We start from the raw sequence: 18,909 nt of genomic DNA, 5'->3' as shown, positions 1-18,909 counted from the left end.
TTAATCTTAAGTTCTAACTTCAAACTGTCTTTCCATCATTCTCTTTCCTACCATTCTCCCAAGTACCTCCCAGCACCACACAGGCACACACACTTCAGTAAACAAAAATGGCAGAACATCTCAACCCTGGCCTGACACACTAGGGCCATATAGTCCTTAAAGAAATATCACGAGAAACCCAAAACTTATATAACAAATGTTTTTCAGTGTGTCAGCGATGATTCTATTCACTTCCAAGAAATAGCTGTTTTGTGTTAAAAACAATTTGAAATTAAAACAAATGATGGCTAAATGAATAAACAAAAAACCCGTTCAACCATGAAAAACAAAGTGTACATGCTCTAAGCTGTCACCACCCACTCCCTACCAGAATTACCTCTGGCTAGAATTCTTTTCCCTTTCTAAAATTGCAACTATGAAATGACAAATCTAAGTTAACCCTTTTTTTCTTGGGGGGGGGGGAGGTTCGAGACAGGGTTTCTCTGTAGCTTTGAAGCCTGTCCTGGAACTAGCTCTTGTAGACCAGGCTGGCCTCAAACTCACAGAGATCTGCCTGCTGAGATTAAAGGTGTGCGCCACCACTGCCCGGCTAAATTAACCTTCTAAGCATAACGAAATATTACATGAAATTAAGTCAACTAAGGGGATACATTAAGGTTCTTAGGTTCCACATTCCTCAAATCTCCCTACATAAGACTAATTCCCATTAACTCTAAAGATTCTCAACTTGTTTAACAACTACCTTGCTCCACTTTTATCTCTCTTGGCTTTTCTATTAAGACTCTAACAGGTAATCAATTCCACTGATTCTGAAGTTCATACCTGCCTGTTTTTCCAAGTGCCATCCTAAGTCTCTTCCCCTTCTCTACACAGCTAGCTGCCCTGACTCCCCTCACCACACTAAAACTGAAGCCTAATCCTAGTCTGGTACACTTAACTATTTTCTCTTACTGTTTTCTCTCTACTCCCCTGGGCTATTTGCACAGACCACCAAAATTTATATACTCAAAGCAGAACCTTAAGCCTCTACCAGACTGACGACTCTTGGCCACTATTCCTTTCTCCTTCTTCCCCACTCACTGTCAGTCCAGGATGCCAGATCTTGTCAACTACTTCTTTGCAGAACTTCTCAGCAATCCATCCCAGTTCTTATTATCTCCAGTCTTTATTACGGTCTCTCAGCTTCAAACTTCCTGATCCCTGAGGCATGAAAATAGCCTCTCAAGTAGCCTTGCTCTTTACTGCCACTCCCATAACAAATGACTAGGAACCCAGCACAAGTTGAATAGGTGCCAAATTCTGAGGCATTCCTGTTATCTGTGGAAGACTAATCCTCCTACCACTGCTTTGATCACAGCACTCCCCTGGGCTCAGAATACTTCAGCACCCCCCTACCTCACTCCACCCCCCACCCCCTATATTCATTCTACAATATGAACCTGACGTGCCAGGAGACAATTATCTGCTGTTATTTTCATCTTTTAATCATACACATATTCTAACATATTCTAGCAAACATGGAAGAGGGCCATTGCAAAACTCAAATAGGTTTGGAAAAATAGACTTTGTACTTACAAGTAGAAATGACTATACTGAGGGCTTTGTAACCCCTCCAGGGTTAGACTTGTTAATTCCCTCTGACAATCAAAATGAAATTGTGTTGTTAGAAATACTCTCTGGGGTAAAATCAAGTAAGGGTCATTGCAAAAGGTGGGCCAACAATGACACGGATTTGTCTGTGGAAGTGTCTGTGTGCTGTGGAGCAGGAACCAACCTCCAAAAGTAGCCAAATAAACACAATGGTTCAGAGCACCAAGATGAAATCCAAATGAAAAAGAACAAAGAACCAAATTATTACTACCTTTCTCAAGCACCCTCAAAGCACCTCTGAGATTCCTTCACCCTAGTTTGGAAAACTATTCCCTCCTGGTACATAAGTCGTAATTCTGAAAGTCACAATGGAAAATGAAGTTTTAAAGGAAATACTGAACTGGGAGAAATCCACAAAATTCCCACGCGTCCTTACTTCCAATCTTTAAAATAGAACAATAAACACTCCCACCAACTCAGTAGGAAGAGTAATGGCATTTTATCTCTTAAATTCAGAATTTAGGATAATTTGCTGATTTTATATTTCTTTAATTTCCTTTTGAGGAGGTGGAGAGGGAGACAGGATCTTACAGCGCAGTCCATGCTGGCTTCAAACTTATGGCAATCCAGCTGAGTTCTAGTTCCGTATACCCACACATTGCTTTGACTACTTTCTTCGGTAAATTAACAGGAGTCTTAGATATGTATATTGCCAATATACATATACAAAAACCACTTTTTTGCTTGTGGTCCCCTAAAACTTTGATTTAATAAAATGGCTGACTACCGTCATTTCTGTCACACTCAGAGAACTAATTTGTAAAATATATGGTAGATAAAATGGTTCAAACTTCCCAAGAGTAACAAAAACAAACCTATCCAGAATTATTTTCAGAAAGTAAAAATGGTGAAAATTTACAGCTATGAAAACCTAATATCTTCCCTCCAAAGTAAGCTTTCCTAATTTTTTGCCACGTTGTTCAATATTAGCTATTTCTCCAAATAGTCTCAAATCCAGACACATATTTTATTTCTCTTAGGTTAACCCTCAAAGTCAGCTATTCTTTTTATTTTTCAGGACAGGGTCTTACTATTCAGCCCTGGCTGCCTGAACTTACTATTAGACCAGGCTGTCCTAAAACTCACCCTCCTGCCTTTGCTTCCCAAGTGCTGATACTATATTAGCCACTATATGCCTGGCTAACGTCAGATATTCCTAAATCTCATCAGTTTTTATTTATTTTCGCTGTTATCACTCTAGCAAGCTCTTCTCAACTCAAACGTATGCTCAGTGGGCCCTTCAATCAAGATTTGACCCCTTCTTAAACAAAGGAAATTTTCTTGGTTTTTTTTTTTTTTTGGTACTAGACGTTTCAAGAAGGGCCTTTGAACAAAGAGCAGGTAGTCTACCAGAAAATTGAATCTCAGCCTTCTTTTTCAGTTTCTGAAGCAATTCCTGCCTCAGTCTTTCCCACTGGTATTACAATATCTATGTCATAAGGTCAAGCTAAGTTCTTGCATACTAGACATTTTCTTATTGTTTTTCCAGGCATTGCTAATGCATTTTTTTCAGAACTAGAGATTGATTCTAGACCTTGTACATGCTAGGTTAAGTGTTCTACCACTGAACTAGATGGAACACCAGCCAGCTCCTTCCATTTTCTCTATTTAGTCTTCCTTTTGTTTTGTGGTCTCAGAAAAGGCTGGTTTGTACTCACGCAGCCGGCTCCAGGCTGGTCTCAAATCAGTAACTATTCTCCTGCCTCAAACTCCTGAGTGCCACTCTACTGGCTTCTCTATTCGCTCTTACTGGAGTTCCTATTACAGGATAAATACTCCTAAATCTATCCTCTATTATCACTAACTTCCCTCTTATTTGCCTCTGAATTATGAATTGATGTGTGTGGGTATGTGCATGTGAGTGCAGGGATCCAGAGGCAGGTGTGGGGTCTTCTGGAGCTGAAGTTACAGATGGGAGATCTGTCCAACACAGACGCTGATCTTCTATAAACTCTTAACCACTGAGCTGTCTCTCTGACCCCCAACTTTCTCTTCTTACTTTTCTACTAACTTTTCTATACTAGCTACCTGGACAGTCACAAATAAGATGCTTTGTTTTGTTTCGAATTTGAGACAAGGTCTGTCTATTATGTTGTCCCTGGCTGTCCCGGAGGGCCCTGGGATCTAGAGATCCATCAGCCTCTGCTGGAATTAAAGGAGTATGCCACCACACCTAGCAAGAGTTCCTAAACAAACTGAGGTGTTTTCCCCCCTATAGTTATCTTATAAATTTTTTTGGTAGACAAACATCTTCCCAGATATTTCTGAGACCCCAATGCTTATTCTATTTCTTCTCTAGTGCTCCATTATTCAGTTGGCTGTTTTGGAAGCCCCTTCCAAACGGCTGGGTTTCTTCAAAAGCATTGTTCCTTTTGGTTGTTCACATTTATAAACGAGTTGCTAAATTAGTTACACTGACAGCTAGGAGACTTTCCTCAGCCCCAATGAAAAGCTCTGCTTTGACAAGTAGTGAACTTGTGTTCTAACAGTCACCATCTACGTCACAGGCATCCTTTCTCATATCAGTACACAAGAGAGAGAAAAACCCGTGTCATCAGTCAGGCTTTCATTCAACAGTGGCAAAGTGCAACATTTCCCATGGCCAGTATCCTAGCCTGCAGAATAAGCCAACTAAAACACTGCCCCTTAGATGGGCCTGGTGGCACAGGCCGACAATCCTACCTACTTGGGAGACTGAGACTGGACTGTGCTACAGAGTGAATTCAGTCTTAAAAAGAAAAAGGGGGCTTAGAATATAGCTCAGAAATAAAGTACCTTGCCCAACATGCAATACAACCCCAACCTTTGTGGATTTTGTTTAGTTTTATTTTTTGTTTTTTTGAGACAGGGTATATTTCTGGCTGTCCTGGAACTTGCTTTGTAGACCAGGCTTGCCTCAAACAGAGATTAGCCTGCCTCTGCCTCCCTGAGTGCTGGGATTAAAGGTGTGTGCCACCATTGCCCAGATACCCCAACCTTTCTTGCCACAGCACCCATTTTGCAAATTCATGTGTACAAACAAATGTGCAACTCAGATAATTTAATGCATTTCCTTCTGCAAAACCACCAAAGATAAGCCCTACCTACCACCCACAGGGAAATGGCTCAGCTTTCACCACCTGGCTACATCCACAGCTTGTTCTTACAGGATACCACTTCTTAGCCACAGATTCTCTAAAACTCTTGGTTTTTGCCATTGACAGATTCTAAATTGCTTTATTCAAGAAGAAAATCACAGTATTCTGATGAAAAGTACATTTCAGGGTTCCCCCCAACGCCAGGTTTTTATTTTTATCCTCAATTTGATTTTGGCAGAAAGGAAAAGCAAAGGTATTTGATCGTTATTCTATGTTGAATCCAAAGTCATAATTTTTATTGTACAAAAAAATTAGTATGGAAGTGTGTAAAAAAAACACAAAAGCTGGGTGGTAGTAGTGCATGCCTTTAATCCCAGTACTTGAGAGGCAGAGACAGGCAGATCTCTGTGAGTTCGCTTGAGGCCAGCCTGGTCTATAAGAGCTAGTTCCAGGACAGGAACCAAAGCTACAGAGAAACCCTGTCTCGAAAAAACAAAAGCAAAAACAAAAAAACCCCACAAACAAAAAAAATTTAAAAAATTAAATCTGGGGCTGGAGACATGGCTCAGCAGTTAAGATCACTGACTATTCTTCCAGAGGACCCAGAGTCAATTCCCAGCACCCACACAGTGGGCACAGCTGTGAGGTCCAGGCTCCAAGCCCCTCACGCAGAGAGAATGCCTGCTGCTGTGAATGGAAGAACTCTGTCCTTCTTTGCCCTGTCCCACTTGGAACTTTTTGTATGTTTCACTCAGGAATTCAATGCCAAGTTTTTGTTAGACTAGTTTTTCCATAAAACCATTCTGTGCCAATTGGTAATTTCAAGGTTTTGTTTGTTTAAAGTTTGAGTCCGAACTTTCACAATCTATTAAAAATTGGCCCTAAAATGACAAACTTAAACCCTTATTTTTCCAAAACCCTTATTCCTGTTCAGATTAAGAACTGCCAAAAATATCCTCTAAATTTAGCTGCATTTGAAAGCTAACAATACCATGCTGTGTTAAATGCTTTTAAGACTAGCTCGATGGTAGAAATAGTACAGGCTTTGCACTTGTTTTCAGACATAGAAAGCATTAACTCTTTTATAAAACAATGTCCTTTAAATTCATGCAGTAATTTACCAATTCACTTTTGCCATATAACATTCTACTGTTTATCATAAAGGAACAAACGTAACAACTCTGGTTCACCCTCTCCCACTTCAACTGTGACTGATTTTTAAGTTGCTTTGTACCTTTTGCTGAGATTTTCAAAGTCCTACTCGCGTCTCCTCAAGTAGAGTATTCTGTCTTTAGCTGTAAGTGCAGTACTGGAGTGCAATGTGTAAAACGAGGATGAAGACGGTATTTAAACATAAAATAGAGAGATTAATTTAATCTACATTGGACAAAAATATATGAAATAAAACCATCCACAGGTAAAACTTAAAAAAATCATTTCCCATCAACTGCAATGCAGGGTAAAGAAACGTTAGTGTTATAAGGACGTGCTTCCTTGTCCATTTCCTTTGTTCCTCGAATCTCTGCAGCCATCTTTTACCAAACTGGGTATTTAATTAATTGCTGGCCTCGTCATCTGTTAATTTGTTAACTTAGCTGAGTGTTTTTCTTACGCAGTCCCTTTCTCAATGAGTCATATATATAACCTTCATTTAAAAAACAACAACTTGGGCTGGGCATGGTAGTGCAATACCTTAAATCCCAGCACTGAAGAGGCAGAGGGTACTCCTTGAGTCTGACTGAGGACAGCCTGGTCTAAATAGTAAGTAACTTCAAAGATAGCCAGGAGTACACAGAGACCCTCTCTCAAAACAAAACAAAACAAAGCCTTTCTACTACATTAGAACTTAATGGGTTTTGTGTCGTTGTGTTTTTAATTTTCATTACACTTCTTTATTTAGTGTTTATGAGTAGATACATGTGGATGTGCATATTCGCAAGACTCACATCCTAGTGAAGGTCAGATGACAGCCTCCAAGTCAGCCTTCCCTTTCTATCATGTGGTCTCGAAGAACTGAACCCAGGTAGTCAGGCTTAGCAGCAGGCATCCTCACCTGGCGACTCGTTTGCTATTGCTAGGTTTTGATTTTTTGAAAAAGAATTCTCACAACAGCCCAGGCTGCCTTTGAATCACAACAATCTTCCTGTCTCAGCCTCCTGAGTGCTGGAATGACAGGTGGAGCTACTCTATATGCCTTCCATTTATAGTTTACTGTACGCTCACCTTCAACTACTTTATTCAAACTAATTCTCTTCTTAATTGTCTGGCAACTACTTTAAAAAAAAAATCACATATTGCCACTTTGTACTTTTTATATAGTTCAGTGCTAAAGTGCTTGCCCAGCATTATGAAACTGGGTTCTATGCAATACCACAAATATAAACTTTGAACATTTATTTATGGTTTTATTAATTATTTTTGCTTGGGGTTGTTTGTTGAGAATTAGTTTTTCTATGTAACCCCGACTGTCATGGAACTCCTATGTAGACCAGATGGCCTTGAACTAGAGATTCTACCTGCCTCTGCCTCCCAAATGCTGGGATTAAGGGCATGGGCCACCATGGTAAACTAACTATGAACAGTTAACATCACTGTCCTACCACAACACCAACACTAAAAGTAACTACTATACCTTACCGACATGAACACTACTTCTATTACCACTTTTCCTAAATATGCTATGTTAGGTCTCGGAGATGCTGCAATTGTACTACTAACACCAGTAATGGTCTCCACATGTCCTAAACACTGGCAAGAATATTGGGCCTTTCCATAACTAGAACAATGTTTTTAAACTGGCAGCTGCAGAACTGTAGAGTCTTTCTACACTGATCTTCTGTTAATGCAATTAGCAATTAAATTTTGCACAAATAACTTAATAAATCCTTGAGCTGTTAAACAAAAGAACAGGCTGGGTTTGCCCTACAAGACCAGCAGTAAATATGTTCCAAGCTGACTATCAATGAGCGTTTAAACTTCAATCTTCCCCTGGAACTAAACTAAGGAACCACCTAATTTAAGGAAGGAATAATCTAAGGCTGTTTTTTTTTAAAGAAAGTACAAAGACAATAAAATACTACTAAGCTAAAAACCTAAAAATAAAAGTTGGGGGGGGGGGCTGATATAGAAAAAAATGGCAAACTTCTAAGACTAAGTTAACGCTAACACATTGAGGGGACATGCAAATTACCAGCAGTAACTTTGTTAGACACAGAACCTAGGCTGGAGAGGCAGCTGGGTGGTAACATGCTCATCTATCATGTACAAGATCCTGGGCTCAATCCTACCACCAAAGAAAGAAAGAGGAGGAAGGAAAAAAACGAGTGTAATCACCATAAAGATTTTTAAAATAAATATAGCTGTTAGGTATAACACTTTCAAAAATCATCAAGTTTTCCCCAAACTGTATGAACTACGCCAGAACACAAAGAAAGCTTTGTCAATTATTTTTACAAAAGTGATTTGTCACTTAAAACAAAAACACAAAACAATTTAACCAAACTAGAAACTTTGCTATTATGAATTCCAAGTTAAATATTATAAATAACACCTATCAGGCAGGTGAATCTCTTGAGTTTGAGGCCAGGCTGCTCTCTACAAGAGCTAGTTCTAGGACAGCCAAGGCTACACAGAGAAACCCTTTTTCAAAACAAAAAAAATATTGATAGTACAGACCCACTCCACAAACAGAGAGAAGTTAATACAGTACAATCATTGCCGTGTTAAAGGTAGGAGCCAAATAATAGTCAAAATTAAATCATTCAAAAAGGGAAGCAGGCCAGGCGTAGTGATGCATACCTTTAGTCCTAGCACTCACAGAGGCAGGCAAATCTCTGAATTCTAGACCAGCTTGGTCTACAAAGCAAGTTCTAGGTCAGACAGGGCTACACAGAGAAACTCGGTCTCAAAAAACAAAAACAAAACAGCTGGGCAGGGGGGGGGCGCACACCTTTAATCACAGCACTTGGGAAGCAGAGGCAGGCTGATCTCTGTGAGTTTGAGGTCAGCCTGGTGTACAAGAGCTAGTTCCAGGACAGGCACCAAAAACTACAGTGGCTAACAGCAAGTTTGAGGACCAAGTTTCAGGCCAGTTAGAGAGGGTTACATGAGACCTCATCTTTAACAAAAAAAAAAAAAAAAAAAAAAAAAAAAAAAAAAAAAACCGAAAAGGGCAATGTATTTAGAACCACTTAATCACAAAAATAAAGAGGCATCAAAATCATAAGACCTAGTTATCAGAGAAAAGTTTTCAAATTTCAATACATGTACCTCAAAAATAAGTTAAATAGCCGGGAGGTGGTGGCGCATGCCTTTAATCCCAGCACTTGGGAGGCAGAGGCAGGTGGATCTTTGCGAGTTTGAAGCCAGCCTGGTCTATAAGAGCTAGTTCCAGGACAGGCTCCAAAACTATAGAGAAACCCTGCCTTAAAAAGGGGGGGGGGAATTAAGAAAAATAAGCAAGCCTCCAAATGAATTTGTTTTAATGTCAGAACACACAGAAACAAAGCAGAAGGAAGGCAATAATAGTTCCCAGAGTAGAAACACAAAGCACCCATAAAATGAACAGCTGGAGAAGTCTGGAAAGTACAGGTTAGTTACTAACTTATGAACAACACTAATAAAAAAATGGTAATTAAAGTCAATTTCCTAAACATCATCGAAAAAACCCTGTATTTATCAAAACAGTTGAGAATTTATACTTTTCTAAGAAAGGAAACTTTATTTTATATAAATCACCAAAGAGTAAAGAAAAACTCAAGCCAAAAGGCCACACCATGGGAGAGAAGAGGCTATGGCTAAATCAAGTACAGCTGGGCAGTGGTGGCACACACCTTTCATCCCAGCACTCAGGAGGCAGAGGCAGGCAGATCTCTGCATGGGCTACAGAGCAAGCTCCAGGACAGCCAGGACTACACAGAGAAAACCTGTCTCCAAAAACAAATCAATCATCAATCAAACCCAAAACCTACCAAAAAAGGAAAAAGAAACCAAGTACAGTTTTACAAATGGAGATCTGTCTAACTTTCAATAATCAGATCACTTCTATTAAACAGACCTGTTTCAAAAAAGAGGGAATGCTCCCCAATTCATCTTACAAGGTTAGCTGGGCACAGTGATACACACCTGTAGAGGGAAAAACAACCAATTAATAGAATATCCTATTTCCTTAGTATCTAGGATTTTCATTTAGACTTACCAAAATTTAAAAAAAAAAACCTTTGGAATTATTTAGGTAGGACTTTTATACTATGTTGTACATGTATGAATGTACGCATGCGCGCACATACACACCCATGGCCCTATGATTCAGAGAAATTAGCAGGGCATTCCTAATTTACATTCAGGGTTCTGTGAGTCACTCTTCTAACTCTTCAAACCTGTTCACTTGTTCCTAACAAAACTATTTTCTGTCAGCAAGTGTTGGTGATGCAGCGTTCCCTAAAACGCTTTACTATTATCTGTGGATTTTCTTTGAAGGCAAACACCCATTTAGCAACTGCTTCTGTGTTCTGTTGCACTGTTTGACATGAAATAGTATGAAACAATGCACAGATTCTCTAAAGTGATAAGAAAATTAAGAGTCCTGACCAAGCCTGTGCTTGTGCAAGCAATTGTAACTATATGATGACATCTGCCTGGGCACGCAATTCATTATACAATACCATCAACAGGGCTCTATTTTTATTTTAAGATGTTAAAATGTAGGAAGGAAATCCATGACATATGTCCTGAGAGTTCAACAATGTAAGATCAATTCACCACGCTGCTTATGAAAACAGAATAGAAAGTTAGACTGGTACAGCCCAGTTGAAGAGCACTTGTCTAGCTATCGTGCACAAGGTCCTGGAGTCAAGCCTCAGCACAAATGGGGGAAGGGAGCTGGCAGCAGAGCCCCTAATTCCATAGGCTGTGGTAAGAAAACCTCAAATTCTAGTCCAGCCTGAGCTAAAGAATAAATTCAAGGCCAACATAAACAAGTATGTGAAAAAAACTAACAATAAAAAAAACAGGACTGCAGGGTTATCCTTAGCTACATACAACTAGTAACAGTCTGGGATACATGAGGGGAAAAAAGAGAAACACAACTTGGCAGAAGAACACTGGTCTAGCATGTGTGAATCACTGAGTTTAGTCTATAGTGCCACAAAAGGGGCGTCAGAGAACAAACTAAGAGAAGACCTGACTTAAATCACAACCAAGATTATAAACTAAGACTAGAATTTTCAATAGAGGTAGATGCAAATCCAATAAAAATCCAATCATTCTTCACAGAAATTGAAAAACTAACCCTAAAGGAGACAAAAAAAACAGATAAAATAACCCTTAAGATAAAAAGGAATATACAAAGACTTAATTATAAAGCTATCATCATTAAATCAATGTGGCAGTGATAGAACTAGCCAAACAGGGCAATAAAAACAGAAAGAGAAACTAAAAACAGATGTGAAGCCAATGAGATGGCTCAGAGGGCATAAGAACGTGCAACCAAACCTGACAACCTGAATTCAATCCCCAGGACCCACATGATAGAGAACCTCACACACCACACACACACACACACACACACACACACACACACACACACACACACACACATAATGTAATTAAATTTAAACAAAATAAAAACAGATGTACAGATGTGTGGAATATGGTATACCTCAGGGGTTGGGGAAACAAGGCTCAGTTATTTGAGAAATTCAAATGCAAACATAAATGAGATCCCTATATCACACACTAGAAAAAAATTTCCAAATTGTACATAAGAAAAAGCACACCAGGTGGTGGTGGTGCGCATGCCCTTAATCCCAGCACTAGGGAGGCAGATGGATCTCTGTGAGTTCAAGGCCAGCTTGGTCTACAACAGCTAGTTCCAGGACAGCTAGGACTATTACACAGAGAAACGGGGGGGGGGGGGGGGGGGCAGGAAGCACACGGCCAGGTAGTGGACACACACACACACACAGCCAAATCTGGCTACTTTCACATTAAGACCTACACAAAAAGTAAACAAAACTACAAGAAAAGTCACAGAGTAGGAAGATATTTTCATCATATATAATAACAAATCTTTAGGATCCAGAATACAAAAATATCCATAAACCGTAAGAAAAAAGACAACAGGCCGGGCAGTGGTGGTACATGCCTTTAATCCCAGCACTTGGGAGGAAGAGGCAGGCGGATCTCTGTGAGTTCGAGACTAGCCTGGTCTACAAGAGCTAGTTCCAGGACAGGTTCTAAAGCTACAGAGATACCCTGTCTCGAAAAACAAAAACAAAAAAAGAAAAAAGAAAGGAAGGAAGAGGCCAACATAAAAGTCAATAAAAGGATGCATGGACAAATGATTCCCAGAAAACTCAAATGGGCACTAAACTTGAAGGGGGTGGTCCAGCCAACCCCAATAGTAACCAAAGAAATGCAAAATAAGCACAGTAAGCAGAGTGCATTTATACCCAACAGCTTCACAAAAATAGCAAAATCTAATCTTTCGGCAATGATCAAGATCAGAAACAACTGGTAAGATTGTCAAATGCAACTGGGCGTTTTTGCAATTCCCTGTAAAACAATGCAGACTTCTTCAATGCAGCAACCGCACCTCTACTAGTCTCGGGACAGAGAGCTGTTTGAGGACGTTCACAGCGGCACTGTTAGAAAGTGCTGAAAACTGCCAACAGCTTCACGTGCCCCCCACCCCAAGGAAACATCACAGTGTTTTCATACATTCAAGTACAGCATGGGGAAGGCTTTCCTAGCAGTCAAAGACTGGCTCTGAAGCCCAGCACCGCTTGCCCCAAACACCAAGAGTGAACTACAACAGTAGTTTTCATTCAAACCTTTTGGTTTCAGGACTCATTCAAGCTTTCAAAAATAAAGGACCACAAGAAGTTTTTTTTTTATGTCATTCATACTTAAAACTACAAGTCCATCCAGCCTGGTGACACCTAAGCACTTGGGAGGTTAAAAGCAGGACTGCTAAGTTTCAAGCTCCTCTGAAACTGAAGTGAGCTTTTGCTTTGTTTTGGTTTTTGGAGAGGTTTCTCTGTGTAGTCCTGGCTGTCCTGGAACTCCCTTGGTATTTCAGGCTGGCCTCTACTCAGATCTACCTGGCTCTGCCTCCTGAGCACTGGGATTAAAAGTGTGCACACCACCATTGCTGAGATAGAGATTTAAAAACATTAATGCATTAAAAATCTTATTATATAAGCATAAATAATTTTAGAATTAATTTTTAAGTAAAAATGAAACTTTTACAATTCTGCAAATCTAATGACTCTTCACAGAGAAAAAGATGAATGTCAACCGTTTCTGTTCTTACTCCATTATGACACTGTTGAATTCTCTAATACATGTATAATGTACAGATGACTGTGGATGAAAAGAGCAAATAATGGTATTATGAAAATCTGACTTCATAGACCCCCCCTATAAGACTATTAGGGATCCCAGAAATTCCTGCAGCACATCGGAAAGCCAATAAATTGAATCTCAAAAATTATAATTAATAGGTAGGGCATGGTGGTGCAGAGGCAGGCAGATCTCTGAGTTCAAGGCCAGTCTGGTTTACAGAAGGAGTTAGAGGACAGCCAAGGCTTTACAGAGAAACCCTGTGTCGAAAAAAAAGAAGAAAAAGAATGAATACATAGAACAATCCACAATAGATAGCTAAAACACATATTTGCTATTTTTTCATTACACACATATTAGAACAACGTAATGGGGATATTAAAAAAGAGAAATGGGGATGAAGGGGGATGCACCCTTGAATCTGTTAGACTATTCATCAAACATATGTGTGTGTATCAAATAACATAACACACTAAAATCTGTAAACTCTCATTAATATTTACTTTTAGTAATTTTGAAATACTTCATAATTTAAAACTTTAATTTTTAAAAGACAAATGACTATATACATCAAGGCCATGTAGTTTAAGTGTACTTCCTGCTGAGCAAAAAAAGGGGGGGTTAAGATTACATGGATTTTAAAAAATGCTGTCTGGAAAAACAATTTGGCAGGAATAAGAGCATGCTGGCCATATTCCAATCAGATATGGGATAGGGATAGAGGTTACTCAGCACCTGGGTTTGACCTGCTGTCCTAACAAGATAGGTGTGCCTTAAAATGAATATTCCTTGGTCAAAGGACATGCTAGATAGATAACTGAATTTGAATAGCTGGAAACTATTCAACTTAAATAAACCAAACTTACTGTGCCCAATAATTTAGGTAATTGTTTGGGGGAGATAATGAACATCTGCCAGGTACTGCTTGGGGACAAAGACAAATGAGAAGCTATCTCTTCTACATTCTATTTAGAAGACAAAAATGCAAATATACCACTAAAACATAAAAAATTAAATGCTAAATTAAAGATGTCCACATTGTTCTATGGAACAAAGTGTAACAATCCAGGAAAACTGGTGGTGCTAACAGAAAGAGTAAGAAGCCAGGTGGCGGCAGCGGCACACACCTTTAATTCCAACACTCGGGAGGCAGAGGCAGGAGGATCTCTGTGGGTGCGATGCCAACCTGGTCTACAGAGTGAGTTCCAGGACACACAGAGAAACCCTGTCTCAAAAAAAAAAATTTCCTATAAATGGTATTGGTCATCTTTATGCTGGGTAAGTTTGGTTTCAGCTATGTTAAGACATTAGACACTTCAAACGCTGGATGAGAAACTAGGTATGTGAACATGGTAACAGACATTGAACTAGCAGACAAGATTCCAGAGAGAAGCTAGCTGATAAAACACTGAGGAGACAAAGACAGCAGAGTAATGTGTGAAAAAGAACCCTTTCGTGTGACAAACCCATTGGCATGCCGAAGAAATTTTCTGACTTGGGAATTATTGGATTTAGGAAAAGGTGAAGTGAAAAGTACTGCATAAAGCAAAGGAGAAAACAGATGAGGCTTCTGTACAGTAAGCAAAACCAAGACTACTTGAAGGACCAGGAAGGCACGAGCTAAGTTGCAGGAGACTGTATCTGGACGGCTAATCCAGGGAAGGAGCGGCAGCTGAGATCGAGGCCCCCTGGTGTCTCAAACAAACAAATAGGCTAAAATAAACCAGAAAGGGACTCAATCAGCAGAGGTCCACCCCAAAGGAGACAGACCAAGGTGTGTGCAGGAGGCAAGGCTAGACAAAAGTAAGGCAATTCTTACAGAGACAAAAGGTAAAGAAAAAAGCCTACACGGAGGAAAAAAAAATCATGAACAGGATGACACACTGACAACCAGATAACTGGGTTAGCCTTTTCAGTTAGGTTAATAAAATTAAAAAAAAAAAAAAGAATCTAAGCCATTTGTGGCAACACACACGCCTGAATCCCTGCACTTAGGAGGCTGAGGCAGGAGAATTGGAAGATTGAAGCTAACTGAGCTACTTAATTAGACTGGCTCTCAAAACAAACAAAAATGAAACCTTTGATGAGGGTGAAGGATTTCAGGAGCCAGTTAAGGGTTTTTTAGGTTATAATAAAATGAACTGCCCCTGTACACAAGTACAAACAGTGCATTATTAGTGATAAATCAAGTCCAAATGTTGGTGACTGACAGCAGCAATACAGGGGAATGTCTCTGAAAGGAAACTCCAGCACTTTTTTTTTTGGAAAATGGAAATTGAAAAAAAAAGGAAAGAAAATATCCATCTATTTGGAAAGTACATATAAATAAAAAAGCATCTCGTTTATCCAAGGTGGGTAAGGTAGGAAGTGTCTCAGCAGGGAAAAGGACTTTGTGTGTAACCACTCCTGATGAAAACTATACATTCCCAATCTTCCTAATTATACAATTTGAAATGAATTTCTTCTCAATCCTCAATACCCACTATAAAGAACTGCTTGACTGTACTAATTAAACTGAACAATTGCACACTATATATTACCCATTCTGACTGCTCTCCCCCACACACACACCCAAAAACTGCATCTTAAATTGCCTTTTAAGAGAATTTTTCAAATGTGATTTTTTTTTTGAGACAGGGCTTCACTATGTAGCTCTGGCTGTCCTGGAACTCACTATGTGGACCAAGATGAGGCCACTCACAGAAGTCCACCTGCCTGCCTCCACCTCCCAGTGCCAGGGCAAATGGCATGTCAGGCTCAAGATAACTTCTTTAATAAGTTTGCCATGGCCTCTATGGAAAAACTGTCCCAGGTCTTCCATGCTCTTCAGGAGCATTATTTCCAACCTGTTGCTGTCTACAAAAGTGGAAACACTGACAATCAATAACGACGCAACTCACAAGCTTGTATCATAAAATTCTGAAACACACTTCCCACCTGTGCGTCTAGATAAGTCAAATATTAATCCAAAAAAAAAAAAACCGCAGGGAGGCTTGGCTTAGCAAATAACCTTAGTTAGCCTCTCAAACAAAACGGTGGTTCCTCTCAGCAGGGAGAAAAAACAGATTGCAAAGGGCACCTGAAGGCCACTGGTTTTAATAATCATCCTTCCAGCTACTCTTCAAAACCGACTTCTTAAAAAAATTACCATAGAAACACTTACAGGCTCATTTCTCATCTTCAAGCTGCACCAATCTTAATTTTCAACGATGGTGGATGAGATTACAGGAAACCCTCCTCAGTTTACCACGGAAATATTAACAGCTCTGAGCAAAACGATATTCACAGCGAGTAAAGAAAAGGGCAGCTGTCTGACGAAAACATCATTCAAAATGTAATAAACATCTCTTAAGAGGGTAAGAAAACCTGGCTTCTGAGCACTCTGGCTTCATCATCGCCGGGAAAACACTGGTCAACCTACAACTACTTCTCTGCAACTTATCCTAGCAGAGCCGAACGCTCTCGAGCACCGACCCCGCGAGGGAGGGCGCCCCTGCTGCGTCCCCCGCGGGCACAAACCCTCCCGCCCAGCAAGGCGCGGCCCACCTCTCCCAGCCTCAGTTCCCACCACTCCTACCTAGGCTGTCCGCTTCAGGCCAATAGTGAAAACACTCGTCGTTCTCAGGAGAAACTTCACCCTTGAAACGCCCTCTGCCTCTCTGGGCCACCACCTAAAAACGGCCCCGGTTCGGAAGCTCAAAGCGGCCCCTGTTCCAGGCACCCCCTCCCGACGCCTCAAACGGAAGCTGTGCCTTCGCTGGGAGCCCACGGGGCTCGGACGGAGCTTCGGCTCAACTCGGAGGCGCTCGGCGCACGCCAGCCCTCGCTCGCCCGCCTCCACCAACCTGCAGCCGGCACGTCCGTCCGCGAACCTCGGGGGGGTTGCGGCCCCGGCGCCCCGTCGGAAAGCGGCACCGCTAACACAGGACTCACTCCAAGCTTCCCAAGAAAGTTGGGTGCGGTGCGAGGGAGACAACTTTCCCCGAGTCGCGTGCCGCGCGCGACCCAACTTCACGGACACCCTAGCTAGCCCGGCACATGAGGTGCGCTAGGGGGTACGGCACTCGCTGCTCCAGGAGACTCGCTCCCTTCCCTCCTAGTTCCCTCAACTAAAATAAATAAAGGAGATACCAAAATTTCAAAGGCAGCCTCCCCAGCAACTTGTTTCCACGGAAAGGAATACCAAAACTTCCCTCCGCCACTAAGTCTTCCGCTTTCGTAGGACGCCTTTTTCCCCCTATTGGTCAAAAGGGTGGTGAGAACTTTCCCATCGTTTTTCTTTCTTTATTCACGGACTCGTGAATGCAACGATTGGCGGAGAACACCCGCATTGGGGTCACCCTAACGGCCATGGCTGACTGTCTCTGAGGGGGGGGGGACAAAACAAAACAATAAAATGTCTCCCGTTTCGCGACTGTCACCGGTGCAGCTCACCGGCGGTGGCGGCAAGAGCTCAGAGTCCCGGAGCGAAACAGATGAGGTGGCTCTGGCGCCAAGGCGACCGCGATGGCCGCCTGCGGCTGCTGAGCCGAAATGCAGCGGAAACAGCAGCCAGTCACGGGGCTGTGGGAGGCTGGGCAGGAAGGTGGCGCTGCCGCCAAGCGCCTGGAATCCGAGTGCTCATCATGGCGGCGAGGGCAATGGCCGCCATGGGGAACGAACACGCCCCTCCGCGCACACTCGACGCCGCGCCCGGGCTCCGGTGCCCGTCGCCAGCGCCGCCGCGGCCGCTGCCCGCTCTCCCACCCCCCCTCACGGGCTGTAGCGGAATTTTCTCCTCAGACGCCGCCTTCAAGATGGCGGCTCCCCCTCCCGGCAACCCCCTCAGTCGTCCCCTGCAGCAGGCGCCGAGCGGCCGCCATCTTGTCCCCCGTCCGTCTTTTCCCCCCCCTCGCCCATATTTACATAGCGAAAATCGGCCGGCCCGGCCTGCGGCCTTCACCTCACGCCTGCAGCCTTAGCCTCCTCGCTAGGCCTCGCCCCCGCACGGTGCCCCGGGTCGGCCGCGTCGCCCACCTAGGACCCGTCCGCCGCCTCCCCAACCTCCGGGCAACAGCGCCCCGGCCGCCGCCCGTTTACGGAGCGCGCCTCAACCGTCGCTTCCCACACCCGGGCGCCACCCCAGGCCTAACTGCGGCCTCCTCCGGGCCTGCACGGCGCTGCGCGCCACGCCGCCCGGCCTAGCGCGGGAGGGCGCCTTGCGGGCCGCCCGACCAGGCCGGGACCAGGCCGCCGGCGCGCGCGCTAGGCCCCACGGCAGCAGCGGCACCCCGGACTCACCGGACGGGCGTGCGGCGGTCGGCGACGGTGGCGGGTGCTGCAGGCCGGCCTTTCTCTGGAGCACTGGGCCGGGCTCCGGCTGGTGGGGCGGGCGGAGGGAGGGAGGAGGGGCCGAGCTCGGAGCTGACAAAAAGCGGCCCAGCTCCCCGGCACGGGCCCGCCGTCAGCACGTCACGTCACCGCCGGGAGAGAGACCCAGGAAAATGCGGAAGGATAGAGGGGCCCCCTCCTCCGCCCGGTGGGTCCCTAGGACACCCCGGCTCGGCGCCCTTCACGCCCCACAACCGGGCAGCCCAGTGGACTCGCTGCGGCGGGGTCTCCGACGGCCCGAGTTTCCGTGACAGCGCCCCCCTTCTTTCCACCTCCGCGCTCCCGCCCGCCACCGCCGCCACACACACACCGCTGCCACCGCTGCCTGGGCTGTAAAGTCCGCACGAGGCCGTGGTCCGCCGACCCCGTGGAGAGGCGGGAGGCCCGGGCCGCCCCCCACCATGTTTGTGGGCCGCAACCACCCCCTGGGGGCCTCCAGGGAGACCTACCGCCTCTCCGCGAGGGTCCT

General features: G+C 43.3%; 1 protein-coding gene across 7 annotated transcripts in view; it reads right to left on the bottom strand.

Moving 5' to 3' along the window:
- The window catches only part of Zfx (zinc finger protein X-linked), a 43,965-nt gene extending 25,257 nt beyond the window's left edge, over nucleotides 1-18,708 (bottom strand). Inside the window, exons 1-2 of one of the 7 annotated variants that reach the window (XM_075958878.1) lie at nucleotides 18,351-18,674; nucleotides 9,784-9,851 (exon numbers count right to left, since the gene is read on the bottom strand). The gene's annotated coding sequence lies outside the window, so the exon portion shown is untranslated. Of the gene's footprint in view, nucleotides 1-5,961; nucleotides 6,040-9,783; nucleotides 9,852-16,915; nucleotides 17,596-18,086; nucleotides 18,126-18,350 lie in introns of those variants that run through there. The other 6 variants (XM_075958881.1, XM_075958877.1, XM_075958884.1 and 3 more) reach the window with 6 other exon arrangements.
- Nucleotides 18,709-18,909: the final 201 nt, after the last annotated feature.

The sequence above is a fragment of the Microtus pennsylvanicus genome, chromosome X, assembly GCF_037038515.1.
Source record: "Microtus pennsylvanicus isolate mMicPen1 chromosome X, mMicPen1.hap1, whole genome shotgun sequence".
In the NCBI taxonomy this organism is placed as follows: Eukaryota; Metazoa; Chordata; class Mammalia; order Rodentia; family Cricetidae; genus Microtus; species Microtus pennsylvanicus.
The sequence above is the reverse complement of the archived record's forward strand: the minus strand, read 5'-3'. Positions and strand labels throughout refer to the sequence as shown.